This window comes from Heptranchias perlo, chromosome 17 (genome assembly GCF_035084215.1).
Source record: "Heptranchias perlo isolate sHepPer1 chromosome 17, sHepPer1.hap1, whole genome shotgun sequence".
Lineage (NCBI taxonomy): Eukaryota > Metazoa > Chordata > Chondrichthyes > Hexanchiformes > Hexanchidae > Heptranchias > Heptranchias perlo.
The window spans coordinates 17,100,983-17,126,223 of record NC_090341.1 but is presented as its reverse complement, the minus strand read 5'-3'; the positions used below and the strand labels follow the sequence as shown (position 1 = coordinate 17,126,223).

Here is a 25,241-nt window from a genome sequence, read left to right as displayed (position 1 = left end):
CAACATTACAAAACGACACACAATTTCACACAAATGTGCAATCCCACTCAAGAGGCCACAAAGATTGTTGGTTTGGGAGATGGAAAAATTCCTCTGTAGCAGAAGTGGATTAGAGGTTGTCAGAGAGTGAAGGGTTTTTAAATTTCCCCTTAGTAGCATAACTTTTTATACTTTTTTTTATTATTAACTTGCTTATATAGGCAGGGAGATGCAATACTTTCAACCACAGGAGTTGTTAATCCTGATTCTGTCCTGTACTAAGTCCTTGAACTCAGAGGTGCTAATATAGATTGAACTGAAGAATAATAATCGTCAGCTTAATATTAATACTAGATGCCCGAAATGCGGGAAAAAGTGTTCTATCCCCCAGAATGGGTGTGCCTCACCTTGATGCATAAAAAATTACTAGAAGATATCCATATTACAAATATTATGCCTGTGCACACATCCTGTCAACTTTTTCCATTATAAATTACAATATCCACATTTGTAATGGAAACTGCCTATGTAAACTTGTCATGCTGTAATTATGTCCTCACAGGTGTTACAGTGCCACCATTAGCAGTAGCGTGTAATTACGGTGACACGTTTATATAGGCACTTTCCATTAAATATGTGGACATAGGAAATATAAAAATAAGGACTTTAAAACGGGCACTAAATTACAACAATGCACCTCAGTCCAATTATACCCCATCCTCTAACCCTGTTTTACCTGAAGATTTGAGCTCTGATTTTAACTCACTGATGGGAATCATGCAGCGGGGGGCTGGGGCAGATGGGAAACTGTCCTTTTTTTTATTCGTTCATGGGATGTGGACGTCGCTGGCAAGGCCAGCATTTATTGCCCATCCCTAATTGCCCTTGAGAAGATGGTGGTGAGCCGCCTTCTTGAACAATTGAGTGGCTTGCCAGGCCATTTCAGAAGGCGATTAAGAATCAACCACATTGCTGTGGTTCTGGAGTCACATATTAGGCCAGACCGTGTAAGGACGGCAGGTTTCCTTCCCTAAAGGACATTAGTGAACCAGATGGGTTTTTACGACAATCCGGTAGTTTCATGGCCACCATTATTGATAATAGTTTTATTTTATTCCAGATTTTATTTAATTAATTGAATTTAAATTCCCCAGCTGCCATGGCAGGATTTGAACTCATAACTCCGGAATATTAGTCTGGACCTCTGCAGCGTGAGGCCGGGAGATTTCATCTCATCTGCATAGGCTTAGTCAATCTCCTGCCTGAAGTCGGCGGATAGTGATGGCTAGGCGGGTGGGAGTGGGAGGTTGGGCAGCAGGAGGCCGCCGTCCGGGACCAAAAGGGACCGTCCCCAGCACTCATAAGTGGGGGCGGGGGGGGGGGGGGGGGGGGGGGAGGTGGGGGGGAGGGGCCGGGAAATCAGGAGGGCATCACAGTCAGGGGTGTGGGAGGGAAGACAGGGACAGGGGAGGTCCAAGGTTTCCTTGTGGGGCCCAGAGGAGCACTCCTGTTCATCCTGGCCTCACTAGGAAACCCAAAAAAAACCTTTCTGAGCCATTTCTGATCCTGGCTCCTCTCGCCACCAGGTTAGCCTGGCAGGATTGTCACAAGATCCTGCAATAACCATCTGGGTAAATTTGTGCAGCAGAAAAAGTTACAGTGATGCAATCTTCAAATCAGGATTTCAGTTTGTACAAACAAATACAAAAATAGCAGCAGCAGATATGATTGGTAATGACAGTGTTCTCTAAAGAGAAACTCTAATAGAAATCTTTTTCTACGAAGGCGATGTTTTGGTTATTCTTTTTTTTTGAGTACCTTGTACTCTTGATAATGAAAATTATATATGACATTTAACTGAGCTTTTAATTGAAAACATATATTAGTGAGCGTTTCCCCATCTCAGTAATCCAGGGGAGACACCACAATGCATGGAGGGATATAAAGCTGCAGGGTATCTTAGCCTTCCTGACTCTCGTGCCTCCCTCATATCCAAAACAGAATGACAGCACAAGAACTCTGGGGTCCCATGGGAGCACGTCACTTATCTTTCCTCTTGGTTGAGTGATTTGTGGTGTGGAGGGATGAGTACAAGACTAGATTGCACTACATTGTTATTACAAAATAAAAAGTATTGAATAAAATCAAAATACTAAATATGACAAATAATGCTATCATATTGCAGTCAAATTTAAACTACAGTCAGCATATCGCTACTAATATAAATGTAATTTAGTAACTGGTTATATTGCCATGTATACATTTGCTTTCATTATATTCTATTTTCTTTTCAGTCCTTTGCCATTTATCTTTCATTCAAATGACAAGGGTCATCATGGACTCCTACTTAATGCATTACGGTACTGAAAATACCACTGCAGTGTTGCACTTTAGTAGTCAATGTATAGCTATCAAAATGAGCATATTATTTTTAAATGAATGCAGCATTTATATCATACATATACGTCGGTTTTTTTTTATTTTGGCTATCACACAGTAATTAAAATGCTGTAGAATTATGAATATGAATTTATACAATTGGGTTTAAAAGCATTTGGCTCATCGACAAAAATACTGATACTATATGACAGTGATCTACCAGTAATCAAAGGCCAATTAAAGCATTGGGATGAGGTCATGTAACTGACTGTTATTCACAGATATGCACAGTTGGTAATCCATTAAAGTGCTGTGAGTATTTTATCATGCAAGTCCGTACTGTTAGGATCAATCATGTGAGGATTCATGAATTTCAGAAAACACAACAAATCAAATCTAAAATGACTCCTCTTCCTAAGGGTCTTACAAATTGTGAAACACTTCTATTAGATTGTCTATAAGGGAGGTGGACTATTATCTGCTTCAAAGTTGGTCTTTAACGATGAAAAATAGGGTGGGCTGTACAGCAGTAAAAAGAGGGGGAATAGGCCAAGAGCAAAGCAACTTAAGTATGGATGGGAGATGGAATAGTTTAATAGTGGGAGGAGAAGTGTCAATGAGCTATTCAGCGTAGTGAAAAGTGAAAGATGAAAATTAGGTGATGTTTTATGTAGCAGAATGAAAAGGTCAAGGAGCATACAGGCTCATTATGGAGACTGCAGGTTCAAAAGAGAACTGTTTGACAGCTGATTACTAGAGCAGACAAGGAAGATCTATGATGATGGAGACACAAATGTCCTTCCGATAATATCTGTGGTCTAATGGTTAAATAGATAGGCTGTCAATCTGGTAGCCGAGCAATGTTATCTACCTACAGCTGAGCATTATCACTTTTGTATTTAAGGGGTGCAACCTGGAATGCAAATGTGCATCACATTAATGGAGCACTGCCATAGAGCTAACATACTTTAGGCTGTTTTCAGAACTAAATAGAGCTCTTGCACTTATCTGGCGAGAAAAGAGCGAGCACAAATTTTCTAGAACATGAACATGATTTTAACTTTATAGAAAGCCTAAATTAAGGGGTGATACTAAAATGCAACACGCTGCAGCACTAATGCACAGCATCAAGAGTGGTACCACATAGTTCTTGTATTCATGATCCTCCACACCACAGAGCTCTCAATCTCTAGGTGATGTGAGATGAAGAAAAATTGGCAAGAGAATCAACACTGACCACTCTTTACATACCTCCCTGGAGCCAATTCACCTGGGCATTAATAAGTGCCTGAAAGCAGGCCACTCATCAGATGTCACAGTTGCATTTGCTACATGGCCTATGGAGTGAGATAACTGGAAAAGTATTGGCAGTAAAAATGCTTAAAGCAGCTTAAAAAAACAATTGTACATTTTTAACTCTGGGGTGCTGGGAAATGAAAAGTGGCCTTGAATCTTTGATTCATGTAACAAAAGTAACACATTTAAATCCAATCTTGAGAATAAACTGTTAAAATGAGAAAAACTGGTGTGTCCTGGCTCTCTTAGATCTGGTTCAGTGCTAGTATTTACACCAGTTCCCTTCACTTTGAAGTATGCTTCAGTCTATATTATCAACACGAGTTATTAATCCGTAAGAAGAATGCCACAAACCTAAGAATATGCAAGAAGACTTCCGATTTCTGCCTAGCTAAATTCAACGAATTAGGATTGTCAGATTTTAAAAGGTTCACTAGTATACTATGACCTTGATATAATGTGCCTTTTGACAGCTCACTGATTGGAGGAAAACGCGTGTAAAAGAAGTGTTTTATAGCATTCCTAGAGTTGTAGGATGATAGAAATTCCAGCAGACGGGGAGGCCACTTAGCCTATCATGCCTACACCACTGCTAGCTCCACATTGGCACTATCTACTACAATCTCATTCCCCTGCTCTTTCCCCATACACTTTGATATTTTCCTCGTCAAGTGATTTCAAAGTCCCTTTTATATATAATGGAAACATTTTTTCCAAACTTCCGTTATGCTATTAGACCTATGTCCCTTGTCACTGATCCACTGACCAGTGGCGATCCTCCTTGGAGGGGGAAGGTGAGTGAAGTGTCTTTGGATTCAATTGGCTGCAAGATGTCACATCTGGCAATGCACGCTCTGTGGCAGATCCAGAGTAACCCAATACCTGAGCCCTAAACCATAAAGGTTTGCAGTACTGCAGGACACTGTTCGTGATTGACCGTCCAGCTTGGTTCATTAATGGAACCTGGAAGGATAGACTTGTCACTGTGATTCTTTCCACTAGGCTCCAGATAACATTGCAAGCCAATGACTCAGTGGGTAGGATTGTCCCAGCTAGATAAACATCCGGAAGCAATTTTAGTCCGAATGGTGCCTAAGCTCTCTAGATTTGGGTAAATGGGATGATGCCCTATGGGGAGAGCATATATACGTCATATGTTTCTCAGTAACTTGAATTGGAGACTCCTAAATGTTTGGAACACCCAACTGAACAAAAATATTGGTGTATAGAAAGTATATAGAAATGGAAAAGTTGTAAATCTACACACAGTACTCCAAACCGTGACCTAATTAATATCTTGTAAAGATTTATCATCAGCTTCTTGCTTTTGTATTCAGTGCCCCATATATAAAACCAGAATCCCATTTGCCTCAATTGTGGGTTTTTCTACCTGCAAACCCACTTTTAAAAAGTGTACCAGCACTTCTAGATTTCCCTGTCCCTTTACTCCATTGAGAGTTTTACTTGCTGGATTACCTGCCATTTCTTGTTCTTTTTCCCAAAATGTACTACTTCACATTTACATTGGACTGAATTTGATATTAGTCCCTCTGCGTATACATTCTCCACACCGATATGTATGTTTCTTGTGTTGGTCCCCAAATGGCAGCCTGAGAAAGTGGATACTTACATTTATCAATCCAGAACCTCAAATTAAATCATGTCAGTTCACTTGTTTTACATTAAACTAATGGACTGTACCTTATATAATGAAGTTAAGAATTTGTTACATGATACAATTTATTGTTACGTTTTTCTTCCATCTGTTCTTTTAACCTCTCCACACCATGTCATACACTATTCCCTAAAGGACAGGATGTGGAGGCTATTTCTTCAAAAAGATTCTTCCAATCCTGTTCTTGAACTTGTGATTAGGAGAGGTGCACGAGCAGTAGGAGTTCAGTCATGCTTCATTGTTCCCTCCCTCCTGAGGAGGATACATCTTGCTCCTATTTGGCACCTGCTACACATTGCCTGGCTGAAACTACGACTTCATCGTGTTTGAATAAAGACTACAAATTCTATTATAGTTGCACTGTAACATAAAAAAGCTTTTTCTTTAAAAAGTCAGAATATAGATTGAGTGCATAATTTATGCAAAAGAGCTGGCATTGAATGATATTTAGGCTCAGTTATATCATTTACTATTTTAAAGGCCTACTGCTAGTGCATATTTTTAGGTTACAATTTATGATATCTTATGTCCCGGTTGTAACAGATGCCTTTAATTTCCTGGTGTTTCCCTTTTAAGTAACAGCACACTTGTTCTGAGCTTACGTGGTTGGTCACATGATCAACTACTTCTGACCAATGTCCTAAATAGAATTTCTAGGACATGCGTTTGGAACTGACTGACTAGATTAATAATAAATTGAAAAATATGTTTTAAATTTCAACTATCCGGTTCATGTCAGATATAACTGGCAATTAATGGACAACTGCCCTGTGTTGCAGGCTAAAATCAGTACTCAGCTATTTTGCCAGCTGAAATACTGCAGTCCTGGCCTACGCATCAGGATTCAAAATTTGATTACAGAAATCTACCTGCCTAGAGCTGGTAACATAAATTTACAGAGGAAATTAGAAGTTGTGAAAACAGTACTATTTTTGGTCATTACTGTTACAGAGCCAACAAACAAAGGGAGCGTGAGCATATGTTTAGTGAAAGTTAATTGAGCAACAGAACTAATGCAACAATAATGGAAGAATATTCATTTAAATCAGGATTCTGTTGTTTCTCCTAAATTGAAAACTATCGCAGCACTAAACGCAGATTTATAGGCCTGGTTTACTTCACATTCTACACTGGATCTGCCACTTGGATTCTTGTCAACAACAAGGTGCAGGCAGGTAGTGCAGGGGTCCCCTGTGGCCATCCCCCTCTCAAACAGATATACCACTTTGGATACTGTTGGGGGGATGACTTATCAGGGGAAGGCAGCAGCAGCCAACTTCCTGGCACCATGGGTGGCTCTGCTGCACAGGCTGGGAGGAAAAAAAGTGGAAGAGCTATAGTGATAGGGGACTCAATTGTAAGGGGAATAGACAGGCATTTCTGCGGCCGCAACCGAGACTCCAGGATGGCGTGTTGCCTCCCTGGTGCAAGGGTCAAGGACATCTTGGAGCGGCTACAGAACATTTTGGAGGGGGAGGGCGAACAGCCAGCTGTCGTGGTGCACATAGGCACCAACGATATAGGTAAAAAAGGGGATGAGGTCCTAAAAGCAGAATATAAGGAAGTAAATTTAAAAATAGGACCTAAAAGGTAGTAATCTCAGGATTGCGACCAGTGCCACGTGCTAATCAGAGTAGAAATAGGAGGATATTTCAAATGAATACGTGGCTAGAGGAGTGGTGCAAGGAGGAGGGATTCAAATTCCTGGGGCATTGGAACCGGTTCTGGGGGAGGTGGGACCAGTACAAACCGGACGGTCTGCACCTGGGCAGGGCCTGGACCGCTGTCCTCGGGGGAGTGTTTGCTAGTGCTGTTGGGGAGGGTTTAAACTAAAGTGGCAGGGGGTTGGGAACCTGAGCAGGGAGACAGAGGAAAGAGTGTCAGGAAGGGACAGAAGGTATGGAGTAAAAGGTAAAGTGTTAAAAAAGGAAAAAGCAGGAACTAAGTGTCACAAAACATATTTGAAAGTTCTTTATCTGAATGCACGTAGCATTCCTAACAAGATGGACAAGTTAACGGCACAAATAACTACGTATGGGTATGATCTTGTGGCCATTACAGAAACATGGCTGCAGGGTGACAACAACTGGGAATTAAATATGCCAGGGTATTTAACAATCAGGAAGGACAGGCAGGAAGGAAGGGGAGGTGGGGTGGCTATGTTAATAAAGGAAGGAATCACTGCAATACAGAGAAATGATATTGGGACAAAGGATCAGGATAATGAAACAGTTTGGGTAGAGATAAGGAATAATAAGGGGAAAAAAACACTAGTGGGCGTAGTATATAGGCCTCCTAAAAGTTGCAACTCTGCTGGAAGAAGTATTAATCAGGAAATAGTCGGGGCATGTAATAAGGGAACAGCTATAATTATGGGGGATTTTAACTATCATATTAACTGGACAAATCAAATTGGGCAGGGCAGCCTTGAGGAAGAGTTTATTGAGTGTATTAGGGATGGATTTCTTGAGCAGTATGTAACTGATCCTACAAGGGGGCAAGCAACCTTGGACCTGGTCCTGTGTAATGAGCCAGGATTAATTAATAATGTCCTAGTTAAGGATCCCCTTGAAATGAGTGACCATAACATGGTTACATTCCATATCCAATTAGAGGGTGAGAAGGTTGGTTCTCAAACAAGCGTACTGAGCTTGAATAAAGGAGACTATGATGGTATGAGAGCGGAATTGATTAAAGTGGACTGGGAAAATAGATTAAAGGGTAAGACCGTACATGAGCAGTGGTGTTCATTTAAGGAGTTATTTTACAACTTTCAAAAAATATATATTCCACTGAGGAAAAAAGGGTGTAAAAGAAATGACAGCCATCCGTGGCTAAGTAAAGAAATTAAGGATAATATCCGACGAAAAACAAGGACATATAAGGTAGCCAAACTTAGTGGGAGGAGAGAAGATTGAGAAGTCTTCAAAAGACAGCAAAAAGTAACTAAAGGATTGATTAAGAAAGGGAAGATAGATTATGAAAATAAATTAGCAAAAAATATAAAAACAGATAGCAAGAGTTTCTATAGTTATATAAAAAGAAAAAGGGTGGCTAAGGCAAACGTGGGTCCCTTAGAGGATGAGACCGGGAAATTAATGGTGGGAAACATGGAGATGGCAAAAATGCTGAACAAATATTTTGTTTCAGTCTTTACGGTAGAGGACACTAAGAATATCCCAACACTGGACAAACAGGGGGCTCTGGGGGGGAGGAGCTAAATACGATTAAAATCACTAAGGAATTGGTACTCAGTAAAATAATGGGATTCAAGGTGGATAAATCCCCTGGACCTGATGGCTTACATCCTAGGGTCTTGAGGGAAGTGGCAGTAGGGATTGTGGATGCTTTGGTAATAATTTTCCAAAATTCTCTGGACTCAGCAAAGGTCCCGGCAGATTGGAAAACTGCTAATGTAACACCGTTATTTAAAAAGGGTAGTAGGCAGAAGGCTGGAAATTATAGACCAGTTAGCCTAACATCTGTGGTGGGTAAAATTTTGGAGTCTATTATTAAGGAGACAGTAACAGAACATTTGGATAAACATAATTTAATACGACAAAGTCAGCATGGCTTTACGAAGGGGAAGTCATGTCTGACAAATTTGCTTGAGTTCTTTGAGGACATAACGTACAGGGTGGATTAAGGGGAACCAGTGGACGTAGTGTATTTAGACTTCCAGAAGGCATTTGACAAGGTGCCACATAAAAGATTATTGCTCAAGATAAAGAATCAATGGATTGGGGGTAATATTCTGGCATGGGTGGAGGATTGGTTATCTAAGCAGAGAGTTGGGATAAATGGTTCATTCTCGGACTGGCAACCAGTAGCCAGTGGTGTTCCACAGGGGTCGGTGCTGGGTCCCCAACTCTTTACAATCTATATTAACGATTTGGAGGAGGGGACCGAGTGTAACATATCAAAGTTTGCAGATGATACAAAGATGCGAGGGAAAGTAGAGAGTGAGGAGGACATAAAAAACCTACAAGGGGATATAGACAGGCTGGGTGAGTGGGCGGAGATTTGGCAGATGCAATACAATATTGGAAAATGTGAGGTTATGCACTTTGGCAGGAAAAATCAGAGAGCAAGTTATTATCTTAATGGCGAGAAACTGGAAAGTACTGCAGTACAAAGGGATCTGGGGGTCCTAGTGCAAGAAAATCAGAAAGTTAGTATGCAGGTGCAGCAGGTGATCAAGAAGGCCAACAGAATGTTGGCTTTTATTGCTAGGGGGATAGAATATAAAAACAGGGAGGTATTGCTGCAGTTATATAAGGTATTGGTGAGACCGCACCTGGAATACTGCATACAGTTTTGGTGTCCATACTTAAGAAAAGACATACTTGCTCTCGAGGCAGTACAAAGAAGGTTCACTCGGTTCATCCCAGGGATGAGGGGGTGGACATATGAGGAGAGGTTGAATAGATTGGGACTCTACTCATTGGAGTTCAGAAGAATGAGAGGCGATCTTATTGAAACATATAAGATTGTGAAGGGGCTTGATCGGGTGGATGTGGTAAGGATGTTCCCAAGGATGGGTGAAACTAGAACTCGGGGGCATAATCTTAGAATAAGGGGCTGCTCTTTCAAAACTGAGATGAGGAGAAACTTCTTCACTCAGAGGGTAGTAGGTCTGTGGAATTTGCTGCCCCAGGAAGCTGTGGAAGCTACATCATTAAATAAATTTAAAACAGAAATAAACAGTTTCCTAGAAGTAAAGGGAATTAGGGGTTACGGGGAGCGGGCAGGAAATTGGACATGAAGCTGAGTTCGGATCGGTCAAGGCCCTGTGGGTGGCGGAGCGGGCCCAGGGGCTGAGTGGCCGGGTCCTGCTCCGACTTCTTGTGTTCTTTAGATTTGAGGTTAGGATCAGATCAGCCATGATCTTATTGAATGGCGGAGCAGGCTCAAGGGGCCGATTGGCCTACTCCTGCTCCTATTTCTTATGTAACAACAGAGTTAAACGTGACCCTATGTGTACAGGAGTAGCATGTGTCCACTGTGATACCCAGTCACAAGTTTTTCAGTTTTGACATTAATAAAAATATCCAGCCCATGCAAACTAATGAAATTGCTGGTTTGAAAAGAACATTTTCTCAGGAACATATTTATTACTCATAGATCATAAAGTGATTCCTTGATAGGGATATATTAGTTAAAATAAATATTTTGTCCACAACGGAGAGATTCCTATTAAAGACCTTCCACTCAGACCCTCACAACTACCACATGCAGCAGAATGCATTGCGGGCCAACGCAAAATAATACATTGAGCACACCACACCCCATAGATATTCTAGCTTCCACCCTTTCTGAGAAATTATTGCTGGAAAGACTGTGACCAGAAGGGCGTACTACTACACATGTTCTGGTCATGCCCTGCAAACATTCATTCTGGGTAGCAATCCAGTAGTGTCTCCGATGAAATTGCCCAATGGAGAGGGAGCCTCACTCCCCCCTTCCCACAAAACACAGGCTAATGCAACTATCACTGTGCACTACAAGAAGCTGCATTCCTACACGTAGGCACATCACAATCCTCTTCACAACAAACAAGTGGGTGAAACATCTTTTGGACATATACCAATCAGAGGGGGTAATATATAGATCCTCCACATAATGCCAGGATACCAGGCAGGTTGGACCCCCTTTCTGGCTGCCCAACTGATTCAGATGCCACACACACACACACACATAAACAATTCTCTCCCAGTGCACCACAAAGGGCAATGACTCAACCCTACAGATAGGCAGACGGCTTGATGTTCTCCTGACCCAGCTAAACCTCAGGGAATTATTGGCAAATTATCCCAATCCCCTAACAGTGTTTATTTCCTAGGATGTGCATAATTATATTCACCAGCCTAAATATAACAATGTAATCTCCTGCAAGTATTGTGTGACAAAATTATACAGCAACTTCATAAAATATATGCATTTATTCTCCTAAAGAACATAAAAAAACAAAGAGCTTCCACTGTAAATCTGAAAACTAATTGATATAAAAGAAAATGATATGCTAATAGTATCATCACAGCATCAATAAATAATGAGTCATCCTGTTCAATGAATCAGTTTTTTCACATTAAAACAAGATCAAACAGGAGTATAACGAAATGATCATCTAGAGCATTTCCAGGGTATTTGGTTTAATTGTATGGTGTTCTGAAATAAATGAAGATGATCCAGAATTAAGGTCAGTGTGTAATATATGCAGTACCATTGTTATTAGCAACATTGTTTTCAAAAAAACAATAATGTACAAACTGCATTCAATTAAAAGGATCCCAACTGTTTCTCACATCACCGAACAGAGCTGTTGTCACCTGAAAACAACTGAAAAGTTTTAACCTGCAGATTGTAGCTATTAACCTTAGTGATTAGTTTACTGTTTTCAACTGAAGTATTTCTCCGGTCACCCAATATCCCTGCAAACTCTCATTCAAGAACTAGTTTATCGTTGGTTTATTTTCAAACCCTGGCAGTTTTGAACATTTGCCAGATCCAATTTCTAACGTAAAAGCAAAGGTCATCATTGATTGAACAGAAATGATGCCAGTTCTTGTGTGCAAATCTTACTTCATTGAACCTTTGTAGGAAAGCCCAACACCCTGTTTGTCTGTCCTTCGTACAACCTTCAGTAATTTTCTTCATTCAAAAACTGATCCCCATCTGTTACAGTAGATTAATATTTATACAATGATTGGAAATAATTTTAAAATGGCCTTCAAACCATTTTTAAACAAACAATATTTAATCCTCAACCACATGTTCTTAAACAGAATCCTCAGCTCCATTCAAATTCAAAGCAACAGCAGAGCACCAAGGCAATCTCACATACTGGGCATAAATTGGTCCTGAAATAACGGAGGAGCTCAGCAGTGCTCTCTGTTTTTAGTGGCGAGTTGAAGGAGTAAGTTCCTGCGTTCACACATGCGCAGTGAAACACAGAAATCCGGAACTTCTCCTAGTGGTTTGCCAACGATATGACAGTTTCGAATTAAAGGGCCATCGCACGCTGCAATCAGAGAAATCATTGAAAAAGCGCCAACTTGCTTATCTGCCCTGCTGGAAAGTAACCAATTACGTCACCAAACGGTTACGCTTAAAAATGCAGGTCTAAACTAAGTTTTAACAGCACGGTAAGTCTTAATGGCTGCCAAACTAAAAATTAAATTTTAAAAATGTAGAGTCTCATACTACTCCTTATTTTAATAGCTTTCGGTCATTAAATTTTTTTTTAATTAATTTTTTTACTTTTCCCTTCTGTCTCTAATTTAATTCAATTATTTCTTTGACTTTTTATAAAAAAGTACTGAATTTTTTTTAATTTACAATGACATCCAGAATACTAACTTTAAATGAATGAAGTCTGCTTGCCTGATTGAGCAATGCAGCCTGAATCTGTGGAGGTGACTTCTCTTCCTGACAGATTTTGTGGGCGGGTCTTCTCCTCACACACTTTTCCAGCTGCAGCAACTCACGCTGCTCAGAGGCTGGGTTGATAGCGCACAATTATTTGAAGTTCAAATTCAAGCAATTCGACGCCACACAGCCCGCAGTAAGTATTTTCGTTAATTTAATTCGCAGGAGCTGCGGTGAGCGTTGCCTCACCACTGGGAGCGATTTCTGATAATTAACACACAATTACAAACATCCAGCAAAGCATACCCAAAAAAAACTTACTGAAAATCTAGACAAACATAGTGCTTTCCTCCCAAATGGAAGGAAGTAGGTTGCAGTCCTAGAGCTGTCATTCACCTCAATCTGGCCGTCTTAGAGCTTATTCCATTTTTTTTTTTGCATGGCCTCAAATCAGTCAGATACAGCTGAATAACAGTATGTCTGTATGCTCATATAATTTTCAGCATAAAGTTATCTCCCGTAATGATTATCTGACTTAAGTCAATTTCTTGTAATGTGCGTTAAAATAAATAAAAAGTAAAAATCAATGGTTAGGAGCAAATTGCTTCCGTGAACCGACTTTGATGTGCCATGATTGGTGACACCAGCATGACACACATGAAAAGAAAGAAAAATCTTGCATTTATATAGCGCCTTTCACAACCTTGGGATGTCCCAAAGTGCTCTACAGCAAATGAAGTACTTTTGAAGTGCAGTCATTTTTGTGATGTAGGGAAATGTGGCAGCCGATTTACACGCAGCAAGATCCTACAAACAGCAATGAATTAAATGACCAGATAATCTGTTTTAGTTTAATCAGGTTGAGGGATAAAAAGTGACCAGGAGACCGGGAGAACTCTCTCCTCTTCTTCAAAAATGGGATCTTTTACATCCACCTAAGAGGGCAGACGGGGCCTTGGTTTATCATCCCATCTCAAAGATGGCACCTCCTACAGTGCAGCACTCCCTCAGTACTACAGTGAAGTATCATTATGTGCTCAAGTCCCTGGATGGGATTTGAGCCCACAACATTCTAATTCAGAGGCGAGTGTGTTACATATGCATTTAGTATAATAAATTAAATGGAATTGGCCAGGCCATTCTCTTCCACTCGCCATGGCTTAGTGAGGAAATCTTGTACTACAGCTAACGAGGAATGGAAAAATTAAAATATGACGGAGGTGTTGTGCTAAGCCTATTGTTGGTGCTGCAAACAGTATAAAGCGAAATACAGAAATTATTGATGAGAATTCCTTTTTAACTAATGTAACAGAGTGTTACCATTGTCTGTGTTGTTTTCTTAAAAATCTGAAAAATAATTTAACCACAGAGCTCCAACCATGATAATTTACATCAAGGAATCTACAATATTTAAACAGGTCAGGATGATGATTATTATTTGGCTAATTTAAATGGTGCACTCAGGAATTGTATACAACCAAATTGTGAAAATTACCACAATCTAAGTGCTCAAAGTACAGAGTTCAGGCAAAAATCACACTGCAAACAAATTGAAGAGCACATTTCTATTTATAATGTTCAAGTGGACTCTAAGTGTGGAACAATTTTTCATAATTCCACCCTTTTGACATGATTGCCAGGCTAACAAACAATATTTCTGCACTTGCAACATGTACAGAAGTGAAGGAAAGAACAAGTTTTATTTATATTTAGTGGTAAATGGTAAATCTGAACACTTAATTCTGGTTATTTAGAGCAGCGATGAGTCACTGAGTTGAAAATTCTTACTGGTTCTATGACTCACTCCTAATTTGAGTTGTGCTTGGAGTTTAAGACAGATCTGTCTGTGAATGTTAATCTATTTTCTCTACAAAGTTTCTCCCCATACCCTTCCTCCTTGAAAGCAGCAATTAAAACATGGATAGCAGCTGCCATCTCGTACTTTGCCCAAGTGGCCATTCTTCTTATGCAAGTCAATGGGCTTTTCATCCATCAGGCCCATCACAGTCAAGTTTGATCCAGTTCTCATTTCATATCCACTTCTAACAAGGGTCGCTGGATAATGATCAAGAGCAGGAACAACGTCTGCTTGCTTGGGACACTGCAACCAATTGTGCTACACGCACCACTGGCTGAGCTGAAATCAGTGAATCAATCAGAGATCATGAATTGAACCCAGCATCTTCCCAGTCTAGATGCCACATGGAGCATTGTATTTACCCACTGCGCTGTTAGGGGATGCATTTTGTTTTTCATTTCCGCTTAGAGTACCTTTGAGATAGAAGCCACTCAGCAATGAAATTAATTTAAAATGGAGTTCAAATTTCAGTTATTGTTCAACAAGAATGTGGTGAAATTCCTCCTAACATAAAAATTGGGGAAATGCTAATAACACTAATTATTTGCAAGTTTTAAATGTGTAATTCTGCTGGCAAGAAAGCGAACGTTTTTTTTTAAAAAGAGGAATTTCACTGATTCCGAATATATAAAAGTCCACTTGGGTGTTACAAGCAAAACGACTGACGGGATTTCCCTTATAACATGTAGTGAAATAAAAACCCAGCATCACCGCCATTCAAATCACAAAAGATAATAGCATTTCAGTTCAAATTACGTGCTATCGTTATCATGGTCTGCCATCTATTGCCATTCACCAGGTCATCTAGAACCAGTCCAAAAACATAATAAAACATGACCTACACTTGTATCTATTTATATAATTAAAAGTGTTGCATCTAACCTGGAACCATAGGGCACCTACCTCAAAAGTTTCCATAGCACAAAAAAAATCTTGATCGGCTCAAATATCCCACTAATTTAAAAAAATCTTTCACTTTATCATTTGTAAGAATTTTCCATTCACTAAAATGCAGCCAATGTAACATCTGGCAATGAACACAAAAACAACCAAACTGCTCAAGTAAATTTTTCGAACTCCTTTCAGTAGCTGTCTTGATGCCCATTAAATATCCCTGAAGTTTCAATCTATGCTCCAATAAACAAATAAAATTAAATTGTTCTGAAAAAAATTAGATTTATCCATATGTGTGTGTCCACAGTCTTAAAAATGCTTTGAACAATTATTACCCACAGAGATCTGCCCCTCCTGAAGAGACCGCCGTTTGGCTTTTGCACCATTCCTTTTATTTAAAAACAAGATAGATAAAAACTTTTGATCAGATTGTTTCTATTCCTGACAAATATATTTTGTTCACTAATATTGTTGTTCAGTAACTTTTAACTTAATGAAATGTAAAAAAATCTCTAGTTTCAAACCCCCTCCACCGTGATGTCCTTCATTCCGTTCCAGTTTGATATCAACACTTTCTTCTATTGCGCCTATAGAATCATAGAAAGTTACGGCACAGGAGGCCATTCGTCCCATCTTGTCCGTGCCGACCGAAAAAGAGCTATCCAGCTTAATCCCACTTTCCAACACTTGGTCCATAGCCCTGTAGGTTACAGCACTTCAAGTGTACATCCAGGTACTTTTTAAATGAGTTGAGGGTTTCTGCCTCTACCGCCCTTTCAGGCAGTGAGTTCCAGACCCCCGCCACCCTCTGGGTGAAAAAAACTTCTCCTCAGCTCCCCTCTAATCTGTCTACCAATTACTTTAAATCTATGCCACCTGTTCACTGATCCCTCTGCGAAGGGAAATAGGGTCCTCCCTATCCACTCTTTCGAGTCCAGTCATAATTTTATATACCTCAGTTAAATCTCCCCTCAGCCTCCTTTGTTCCAAAGAAAACAACCCCAGCCTATCCAATCTTTTCTCATAGCTAAAATTCTCCAACCGTGGCAACATCCTCGTAAATCTCCTCTGCACCATCTCTAGTGCAATCACATCTTTCCTGTAATGTGGTGACCAGAACTGTATGCAGTACTCAAGCTAGAGCCCAGCCTGTGTTTTATACACTTCCAGCATAACCTCCCTCCTCTTATATTCTATGCCTCGGCTAATAAAGGAATGTATCCCGTATGCCTTTTTAACCACCTTATCTACCTGTCCTGCTACCTTCAGGGACCTGTAGATATTCACTCCAAGGTCCCTTTGTTCCTCTACATCTCTCAGTATCCTCCCATTTATCGTGTGCTCCCTTGCCTTGTTTGCCCTCCCCAATTGCATTACCTCACACTTCTCTGGATTGAATCCCATTTGCCACTTTTCTGCCCACCTGACCAGTCCATTGATATCTTCCTGCAGTCTGCAGCTTTCCTCCTCACTGACACCACACGGCCAATTTTTGTATCATCTGCAAACTTCTTGATCAAGCCCCCCACATTCAAGTCCAAATCATTAATATATACCACAAAAAGCAAGGGACCTAGAACTGAGCCTTGCGGGATCCCACTGGAAACAGCCTTCCAGTCGCAAAAATACCCGTTAACCATTACCCTTTGCTTCCTACGACTGAGCCAATTTTGGATCCAACTAGCCACTTTCCCTTGGATCCCATGGGCTTTTACTTTTTTGACCAGTCTGCCATGTGGGGCATTGCTGGGCATGCACATGCAGGGCATGATGGTATGTGGAGTTCATTGAGCTACAAGTCCTGAAAAAAAATCATTTTATTAGGAATCATTCCTGACAGATGGCAAGCTGATACAGGTTTTTACATTTAGGTACCATTTACAAGATTAATTTGAGAAAAAAAACTGATAGTGTTTTTACTAATGATCTGAGAAGAGGATGGAGTTGCTGTTGTGGGCTTTCTTAAGTGCCCGGTGTAGTTGGTACTATTTCAGTAAAGGTTTACGTAACATCATATGCACAAACAATGCTTTTCTATATCACCCAAAGAGAGGGGGAGGCGATGAGCAACAGTCACTCCAGTCTTTCCCAAGCGGGGTAGCTGGCAAACAGTGGTTGAACTTGGTCCGTCTTAAAAGGGGTATTAGCAAATAGCTGTTGTCCTTGATCTGTTCAGGGGAGGGGGAGAATCTTCTGAGTAATGGCCACCCTGGCATACTGTAAATACATTCTACATTACAGGGTCTAATGAAAGAGCACATCGTCTGACTCACCATGAGCAACACCACAGAAGATCTGGTAGTATATTAGGTAGAGTAATATGTAAAATAATATGCTGGAAGCTGGTTCAAGGATGCAACATGTTTTGCATTTCGAAGATGTTGATAAACCGCTCTTAACATTTCTGACAACATCTCATTCCCTCATGGTATAACTGTCTTGTAAAATATTCTAGCCCAAATATTTTTTTTATGCTCACATACTATATGTAGGAAAGAGTATGCAAACCCATGCTAGCCTCCGGGTCAATAAGCATGCTTTCACATAACAAACGCTGTATTAGGGAAAAGGTCAGCTGAGCAACATACCTTTTAGTGGTTAAAGTAAATAAATTGTAATTACTAATTTCAATCTGCTACTTCAAGCCCACCAAATTTAATAACCACAGAACAATCAGTACATGCCAAATTGTGTAAATTAGAAAATAAATCAATAAGCAGCTTAATATTTGAAGAGTTAAAGCACTAACTGACCTTAATATGGCCTGGGATAAATTTGGACTTTAAGATCAAAGCAGTAGCAACAAAATTGATAACAATCTTACAAGAAGTAAACCAGTCCTGTTGTTCCACAGCTATTTATGTGCTTGAGCTAAATCTGCACTTGCTTTGTTTTACATGCAACAGCATTTGTTGATACTTATACTGAAAGTACAAGAAATACAGCTGTGGCTGTCTAAAATCATCATGGAAAAAGGCTGCTGGGCATGTTTCCAGAACAGTTTTATACAAACTTCATGGGCAGATATTACCATGCCCATTAAATTACTGAAACAGTACTTGGCCTTATTTGGGCAGAAACTGAAACCTATTAGTCTACAAAGATATATGTAATTAATCAAGACAGAGATATTAAAACATGAGTGGAAAAAATTACCATTGAAGTACAAGGCTTGAGATTGGAATCTTGAGGTGGAATGTGAGCAAAACCCCTCTGTTAGCGAAGTCCCTAAAATGAGAAGAAATAATAAATTGAAAGCTTTGACATACGCACCAGCAGTAAAAGTAACATTGACAACATCCATTTTACTTGTTAACTCATTTACCTCTGATAGTAGTAAAATGTTAACAGCTGTAGAATTAATGGTGCCTGTTGTTGCTTAAGATTCAGCAGTTTTGATAGCAAATAGCCGAGCTGCTTATTTAGACAAACTTTAACTTGAAAAATGCATGAAATTGGTTCAGAATTGCTTTCAAAGTACAACTTTTGTTAGTTCTGTGCCTCATCAGGGTTTTTGACGATACTGCATACGTTCGAGTCCAAGTAAAACTCGCCAAAACAATGGCTTAGATTTTGCTCCAGTGCTAGTAGATTACCTGATATCGTAAATCTGCCTCCCTGTGTAGTTCTGTCAATTTTCCTCTTCTGCCACTTATGAGAATGGTCAGATTAGACTGTGTAAATGTTTGCATGGTGGCTGTCTGTCCGTGTTTGTCAGTTTTTGCAACCATTGCTGATAGTAAGGAAGAAGCAGAAAGTTTGTAATTCTGCCACCCTGCTCTGATGACCCTACTTTGACCTTTTGGTACCCATTACCACCAAGTCAACAGGTCACCCACCAAATTGTTCCTTTAATCTTCCTGCTGTAAAGACAGTTATCTACAATTGCACTTGCTTTTATTACATTTTGCACATAACACACACACACACACACACACACGCATCATTTGAACAGTTTAGCATTCTTTTCACATGGGGAAGTCCATAATATGCAAGAATCTGGAACAGCACCAAGTGGTGAGCAGCTTTAAAGATAGTAGTGGACAAATGCTTAACATGTTTGTCTGAAATTACTCTCTCTGCTTTTTAGGCAGAGCATTAATCAGTTTAAAACAAATGGATTAATTGCACCACTAAAATAGCGGAAAAAAGAATTTCAAGCAGACACGTTAAGTATTCGCCCACTACTACACCACCACCTAATCTCATGGCCATACTGTTGAATACCATTAAATCATCGAGGACCAAAGAAATAACAACGGCGAGATGGCCTGAGATTAAAAGCGAAAAAAAACCACAAGCTCTGATGGTGGGAAACTAAAAACTAACAGGCCCTTAAAAATAGTAACACACAAGTACACGGCATTCTCTGTTTTCACTACTGTCCCTGCTGTAGAGCTGCGATGCAAATTTTAAAAACTTACAATCACTTTCTTTATCCAGATTTATTTATGCAGTCACTGACCCCCTGCTGTACTCTCAGACTGATACTACACCTCCCTCGAGTACTTTCTGTTTTTGAGAAAGGTCATAGACATAACTGATCCTGAACTGTTCCAAGCCGAGGTTTCACAAATAAACCAAAAATAATGTAATTTGGGTCACAAATCAGGTTCAACACATATTCCAACTTAATACTATCCAGTCTGGGGCAACTGTACTATATTATCCAGTCTGCTGCAGTGTGTACCATCCACAGGATGCACTGCAGCAACTTGCCAAGGCTTCTTCGACAGCACCTCCCAAACCCGCGACCTCTACCACCTAGAAGGACAAGAACAGCAGGTACATGGGAACAACACCACCTGCATGTTCCCCTCCAAGTCACACACCATCCCGACTTGGAAATATACCGCCGTTCCTTCATCGTCGCTGGGTCAAAATCCTGGAACTCCCTTCCAAACAGCACTGTGGGAGAACCTTCACCACATGGACTGCAGCGGTTCAAGGCGGCGGCTCACCACCACCTTCTCAAGGGCAATTAGGGATGGGCAATAAATGCCGGCCTCACCAGCGACGCCCACATCCCGAGAACGAATATTTAAAAAAATTACAATGCATGTAATAGGTCAGTGAAAATTTCATAATTGTTTTTAATTATTTTATGATCTCTTAACAGTACACTATGCATTTCTAGAAATGCAAGCTTGAATAAAAACTAATCTGCACAACCCACAATATTATCAGTATTGATAATTCATTCTACTCTTCATAAACTGGCCAAACAAAAATTTCAAAGCCAGGTCACATGGTTTATTTTTGATAACCTACTTCATAGACACAATCAGAATGCAGGGGAACATGAAACAGAGTCATTTATTCCACAAGGAAACAGGTCTAGGAGTGGGTTTGCCCCAGAAGGAGGCAATTCAAAAAACATGAAAACAAAAAAAGGCAATGATTTAAAGCAAACCAAAGAAAAGGATATCGGATAATATCAGAGACTACAGAGTACAAAGCAGGTGACTGAACAAATAAGGCTACTATTACTGAGATGAGTTTAAGGGTATCAGTTCATAAATTATGGTTTGATCGCTGACGCATAGGGCTCAATTTTAACATTGAAAATTGCCACCATTTCAGACCCGCCCCCAACCCGCCCATTTCCAGTTTTCACCGGGGCGGAAGAGGGACGCGCGACCAGCCCGCTCTCAGAAGGCAGGTCGGGCCTTAAAACCTTTCAAGGAGGCTTTGGGCCTCCATTTTTCTGGACTTCCCAATTTCAACCCCGGGGAGCCGTTATTCCCGGGCTTTCTATTTTATGCCTCGTGAAAGGAGGCGAGAAGGCCCGAAACTAACAGATAGGTGCCTAAAAAGGCACAGTTTGTGGGCACAGATGAGCAGGAGTGCTTCTCCCAGGCCCAACTAGCCTACCTGCACCCCCCACAACTCCGATCCTCTCATCTCCAACTCCGATCCTCCCCCCCACACCGCGATTCTCCGCCCCACTCCGATCCTCCCACCCATAATCCCCGATCCTCCCCCTCAACGATTGCAGACCCCTGCGATGACCCCCGATCCCAACACCGCCCCCCACCATGACTGACCCACCCCCCCCCCCCGATCCCATCCCCCATGACTCACGACCCCATGCCAAATCATGCCTGCCCATGCCCACCCCAATCCATACAAACAAAGACTTACCTGCAGACTTACCTGAACACGGCATCTCCTTGGCTGGTCTCCCGTTCGACTGAGACCAGCCTGTCTGGCATGAGGTTGGGAAACCCGTACTAATGGGTTTCCCAACCTCAATTTTACCCCCACCTCCTTCCCGGCTCGGTTTTAAAATTGAACCCATAGCATCATAGAATGAAACAGCACAGGAGACCATTTGGCCCATCGTGCCTGTGCCGGCTCTTTGGAAGAGCTATCCAATTAGTCCCACTACCCTGCCCTTTCCCCATAGCCCTGCAAATTTTTCCCCTTCTAGTTATCATATTCCCTTTTGAAAGTTATTATTGAATCTGCTTCGACCACCCTTTCAGGCAGTGCATTCCAGATCATAATAACTCGTAACTGAGTAAAAAATTTCTCATCTCGCCTCTGGTTCTTTTGCCAATTACCTTAAATCTGTGTCTTCTGGTTACCACTGGAAACAGTTTCTCCTTATTTACTCCATCAAAACCCTTCATGATTTTGAACACCTCTATCAAATCTCTTCTTAACCTTCTCTGCTCTAAAGGAGATCAACCCCAGCTTCTCCAGTCTCTCCATGTAACCAAAGTCCCACATTCCTGGTACGATTCTCGTAAATCTCCTCTGCACCCTCTCTACGGCCTGGACATTCTTCCTAAAGTATGGTGCCCAGAATTGGATACAGAATATGACACAGTTACTACAATAAAACAAAATCATCTGTGAGAATATCATCTACCAGTGTAAAACAGTTTACAATTTCTCTTGTATGAGGTAACAGCGCATAAAAAATTATGGGGCTCCTGCTGATGAAAACATTTATTTAATTAGAAGATTTAATCTGGCATGAATTAATTATCTTTATATTGTAGGGCATTTGCTATACAAGAACAGTTTATTAAAAGAATATTTTCCTTATGATAAAACTGTTCACGTTAAATGGATTCAACTTTAGAAACATTATGGCTATAGTGTATGCACTAAAGTACAGAATGCCCATTACGAAATATAAAGTGTATTTTCATAACCCATTGCAAATTAACTACTTTACATGAGGATTCATAAATAAGCTTTGCATTATAACTATCACCAATAGGGATCAACAGGGAGATCAAAAAAGAATCAAACTCTTTAGGTTACAGTATAGCAACGGACTGTTTTCTTAGACATTTGGTAGACTAAGGACCAGCAAAATAAAAAATAAATATAAAATAAAGAGATAAATAGAACATAGTTTTCAATAAAATTGAGCAAATGTTTCTTCCCTTTTAGATGAAAGAAAATACATGACTATGTTCACTGTAATTCTAAAATTCTGGAAAATAAAAGGAACGAAAAGTAAAATTTTCTGGGTTGTGGGAATACCCTTTTCCTCTCTAGAAAACAAACCTTGTGCTTTCTACATTAATATCCACCCTTCAGGCTTTCACAATGTTTTGTTTCCTCCCGTACAAATGAAGGAAAACTGGGTATGCAATTAAATTAGAAGCCTTCAGTGTAATTATTATTTGTACCTGTCATAAGGTTGTATTCAGAGCATTTTTGAGTTAGCTGCTCTTTGGGGCTGTGTTAGCCTTTTTAAAGCTTTTCAGCTTTTTAGTTTGACGTCGGCTTTAATGGTTGATCTATATTTACAGCAATTTTAGTATGGAGATAAGGCATACAAGGACAACATTTTTCTATGTGGATTATATCCTTTTCTATTACTTAATCTTTGATAAGATACTCTTCCCACCCGACAAACTGATATTTTAGGAAACTAAACAGGCATAAAATCAACTTGGGAAAATCGTAATTCCTCTTTCTGAGCATTGCTTTCCCACACGCTTCTTATTTCCATAGCCAAAAGAAGACATGAGATAGCTTTAAATATAAGTTCTCATAAAATCAAATGAACAGCTGCCGTCAATCTTTTCTCAAATCCACATAAGGAAAGGGTTGTGCTTACAAAAAGTTAATGCTATAGATATGAACATGCTTGCCAAAATCCGTTCATGAACTCTATCTCCCATTCCTTCATCCTTACATGATGCAGCAACTTTAAACCTCAACAACTTCAAATTAGGTTGAAGAGACTGCAGAAATGTGAACTGACCTTCCTCAACCCTCTTCTACATTTCAAAGCAGACTTCTGATATATTGCCTTTATCTCCACCTTAAAAGTGCACCAACTTGGTTATCCACTGCACAAACTCTGATCTTCCTCTCATAATCTAAATTTACACTAAGCTGACTTTTGAGCAATTGGATGCATATTCCATCTAACTAACTGAGATGATCATAATTGAAATCATACTTCAGGAAATGTCCCAATCAAATAATCTCTCAGATAATTTAGCAATCTGGGCTGAAGATAATCTCTTCATTATCAACTCTAGTGCTAAATCTAGTGGTGTCGCACAGGGATCTGTGTTGGGGCTCAACTATTCACTGTATTTATTAACGACTTAGATGACGGGATAGAGAACCACGTATCCAAGTTTGCCGATGATGCAAAGATAGGCAACATTGTAAGCAGTGTAGATGGAAGCATAAAATTACAGAGCGATATTAATAGATGAAGTGAATGGGCAAAACTGTGGCAAATGGATTTCAGTGTAGGCAAGTGTGAGGTCATCCACTTGGGACCTAAAAAGGATAGATCAATGTACTTTCCAAATGGTGAAAAGCTCGAAACAGTGGAGGTCCAAAGAGACTTAGGGGTCCATGTACATAGATCATTAAAATGTCATGGACAGGTACAGAAAATAATCAAAAAGACTAATGGAATGCTGGCCTTTATATCTAGAGGACTAGAATACAAGGGAGTAGAAGTTGTGCTCCAGCTATTTAAAGTCCTGGTTAGACCACACCTGAAGTACTGTATTCAGTTCTTGGCACCGTACCTTAGGAAGGATATTTTAACTTTGGGGGAGTGCAGTGTAGATTTACTAGAATGATACCTGGACTCCGAGGGTTAAATTACAAGGAGAGATTACACAAAGTAGGGTTGTATTCCCTGTAATTTAGAATTCAAGATATTAAGGGGAACTGATAGGGCAGATAAAGAGAAACTATTTCTGCTGGTTGGGGAGTCTAGGACTAGGGGATATAGCCTAAAAATTAGAGCTAGGACTTTCAGGAGTGAAGTTAGGAAACACTGCTCCACCAAAGGGTGGTAGAAGTTTGGAACTCTCTTCCGCAAACTGCAGTTGATGCTCACTAAGTTGTTAATTTTAAATCTGAGATTGATAGATTTTTGTTAACCAAAGGTATTAAGGGATATGGGGCTAAGGTGGATATATGGAGTTAGGTCACAGATCAGCCATGATCTCATTGAATGGCAGTACAGGTTCGAGGAGCTAAATGGCCTCCTCCTGTTCCTATATTGGTGTTGGACGGATCACAGATACTTATATGAAGGTTTTTGATACATCTACACCTGCCAAGACTAATTCCATATGATCTCAGTCAATATTTTCATGTCTCCAACATTATGAATCCTTAATTGGGACAGGTTAGCTTGCAAAAGGTGAATTCGACAGGTCCATATTTTTTGCTTATTATGAATAAAGATACTGCAGAATCAAGATCACAGCTTCAATGCTTTTTGCTTTTGATTTAGTGTTTAATTCACTACCACTTCTCTTCCAGGAATGCCCATCTTGAAGAAGT

At 40.2% G+C, this 25,241-nt stretch overlaps 1 protein-coding gene across 4 annotated transcripts in view; it reads right to left on the bottom strand.

Moving 5' to 3' along the window:
* The window catches only part of atp2b2 (ATPase plasma membrane Ca2+ transporting 2), a 572,540-nt gene that overhangs the window by 400,128 nt on the left and 147,171 nt on the right, over positions 1 to 25,241 (bottom strand). For all 4 annotated transcript variants that reach the window (XM_067998633.1, XM_067998635.1, XM_067998632.1 and 1 more), the window contains exon 2: positions 18,606 to 18,677. The gene's annotated coding sequence lies outside the window, so the exon portion shown is untranslated. The remainder of the gene's footprint in view (positions 1 to 18,605; positions 18,678 to 25,241) is intronic.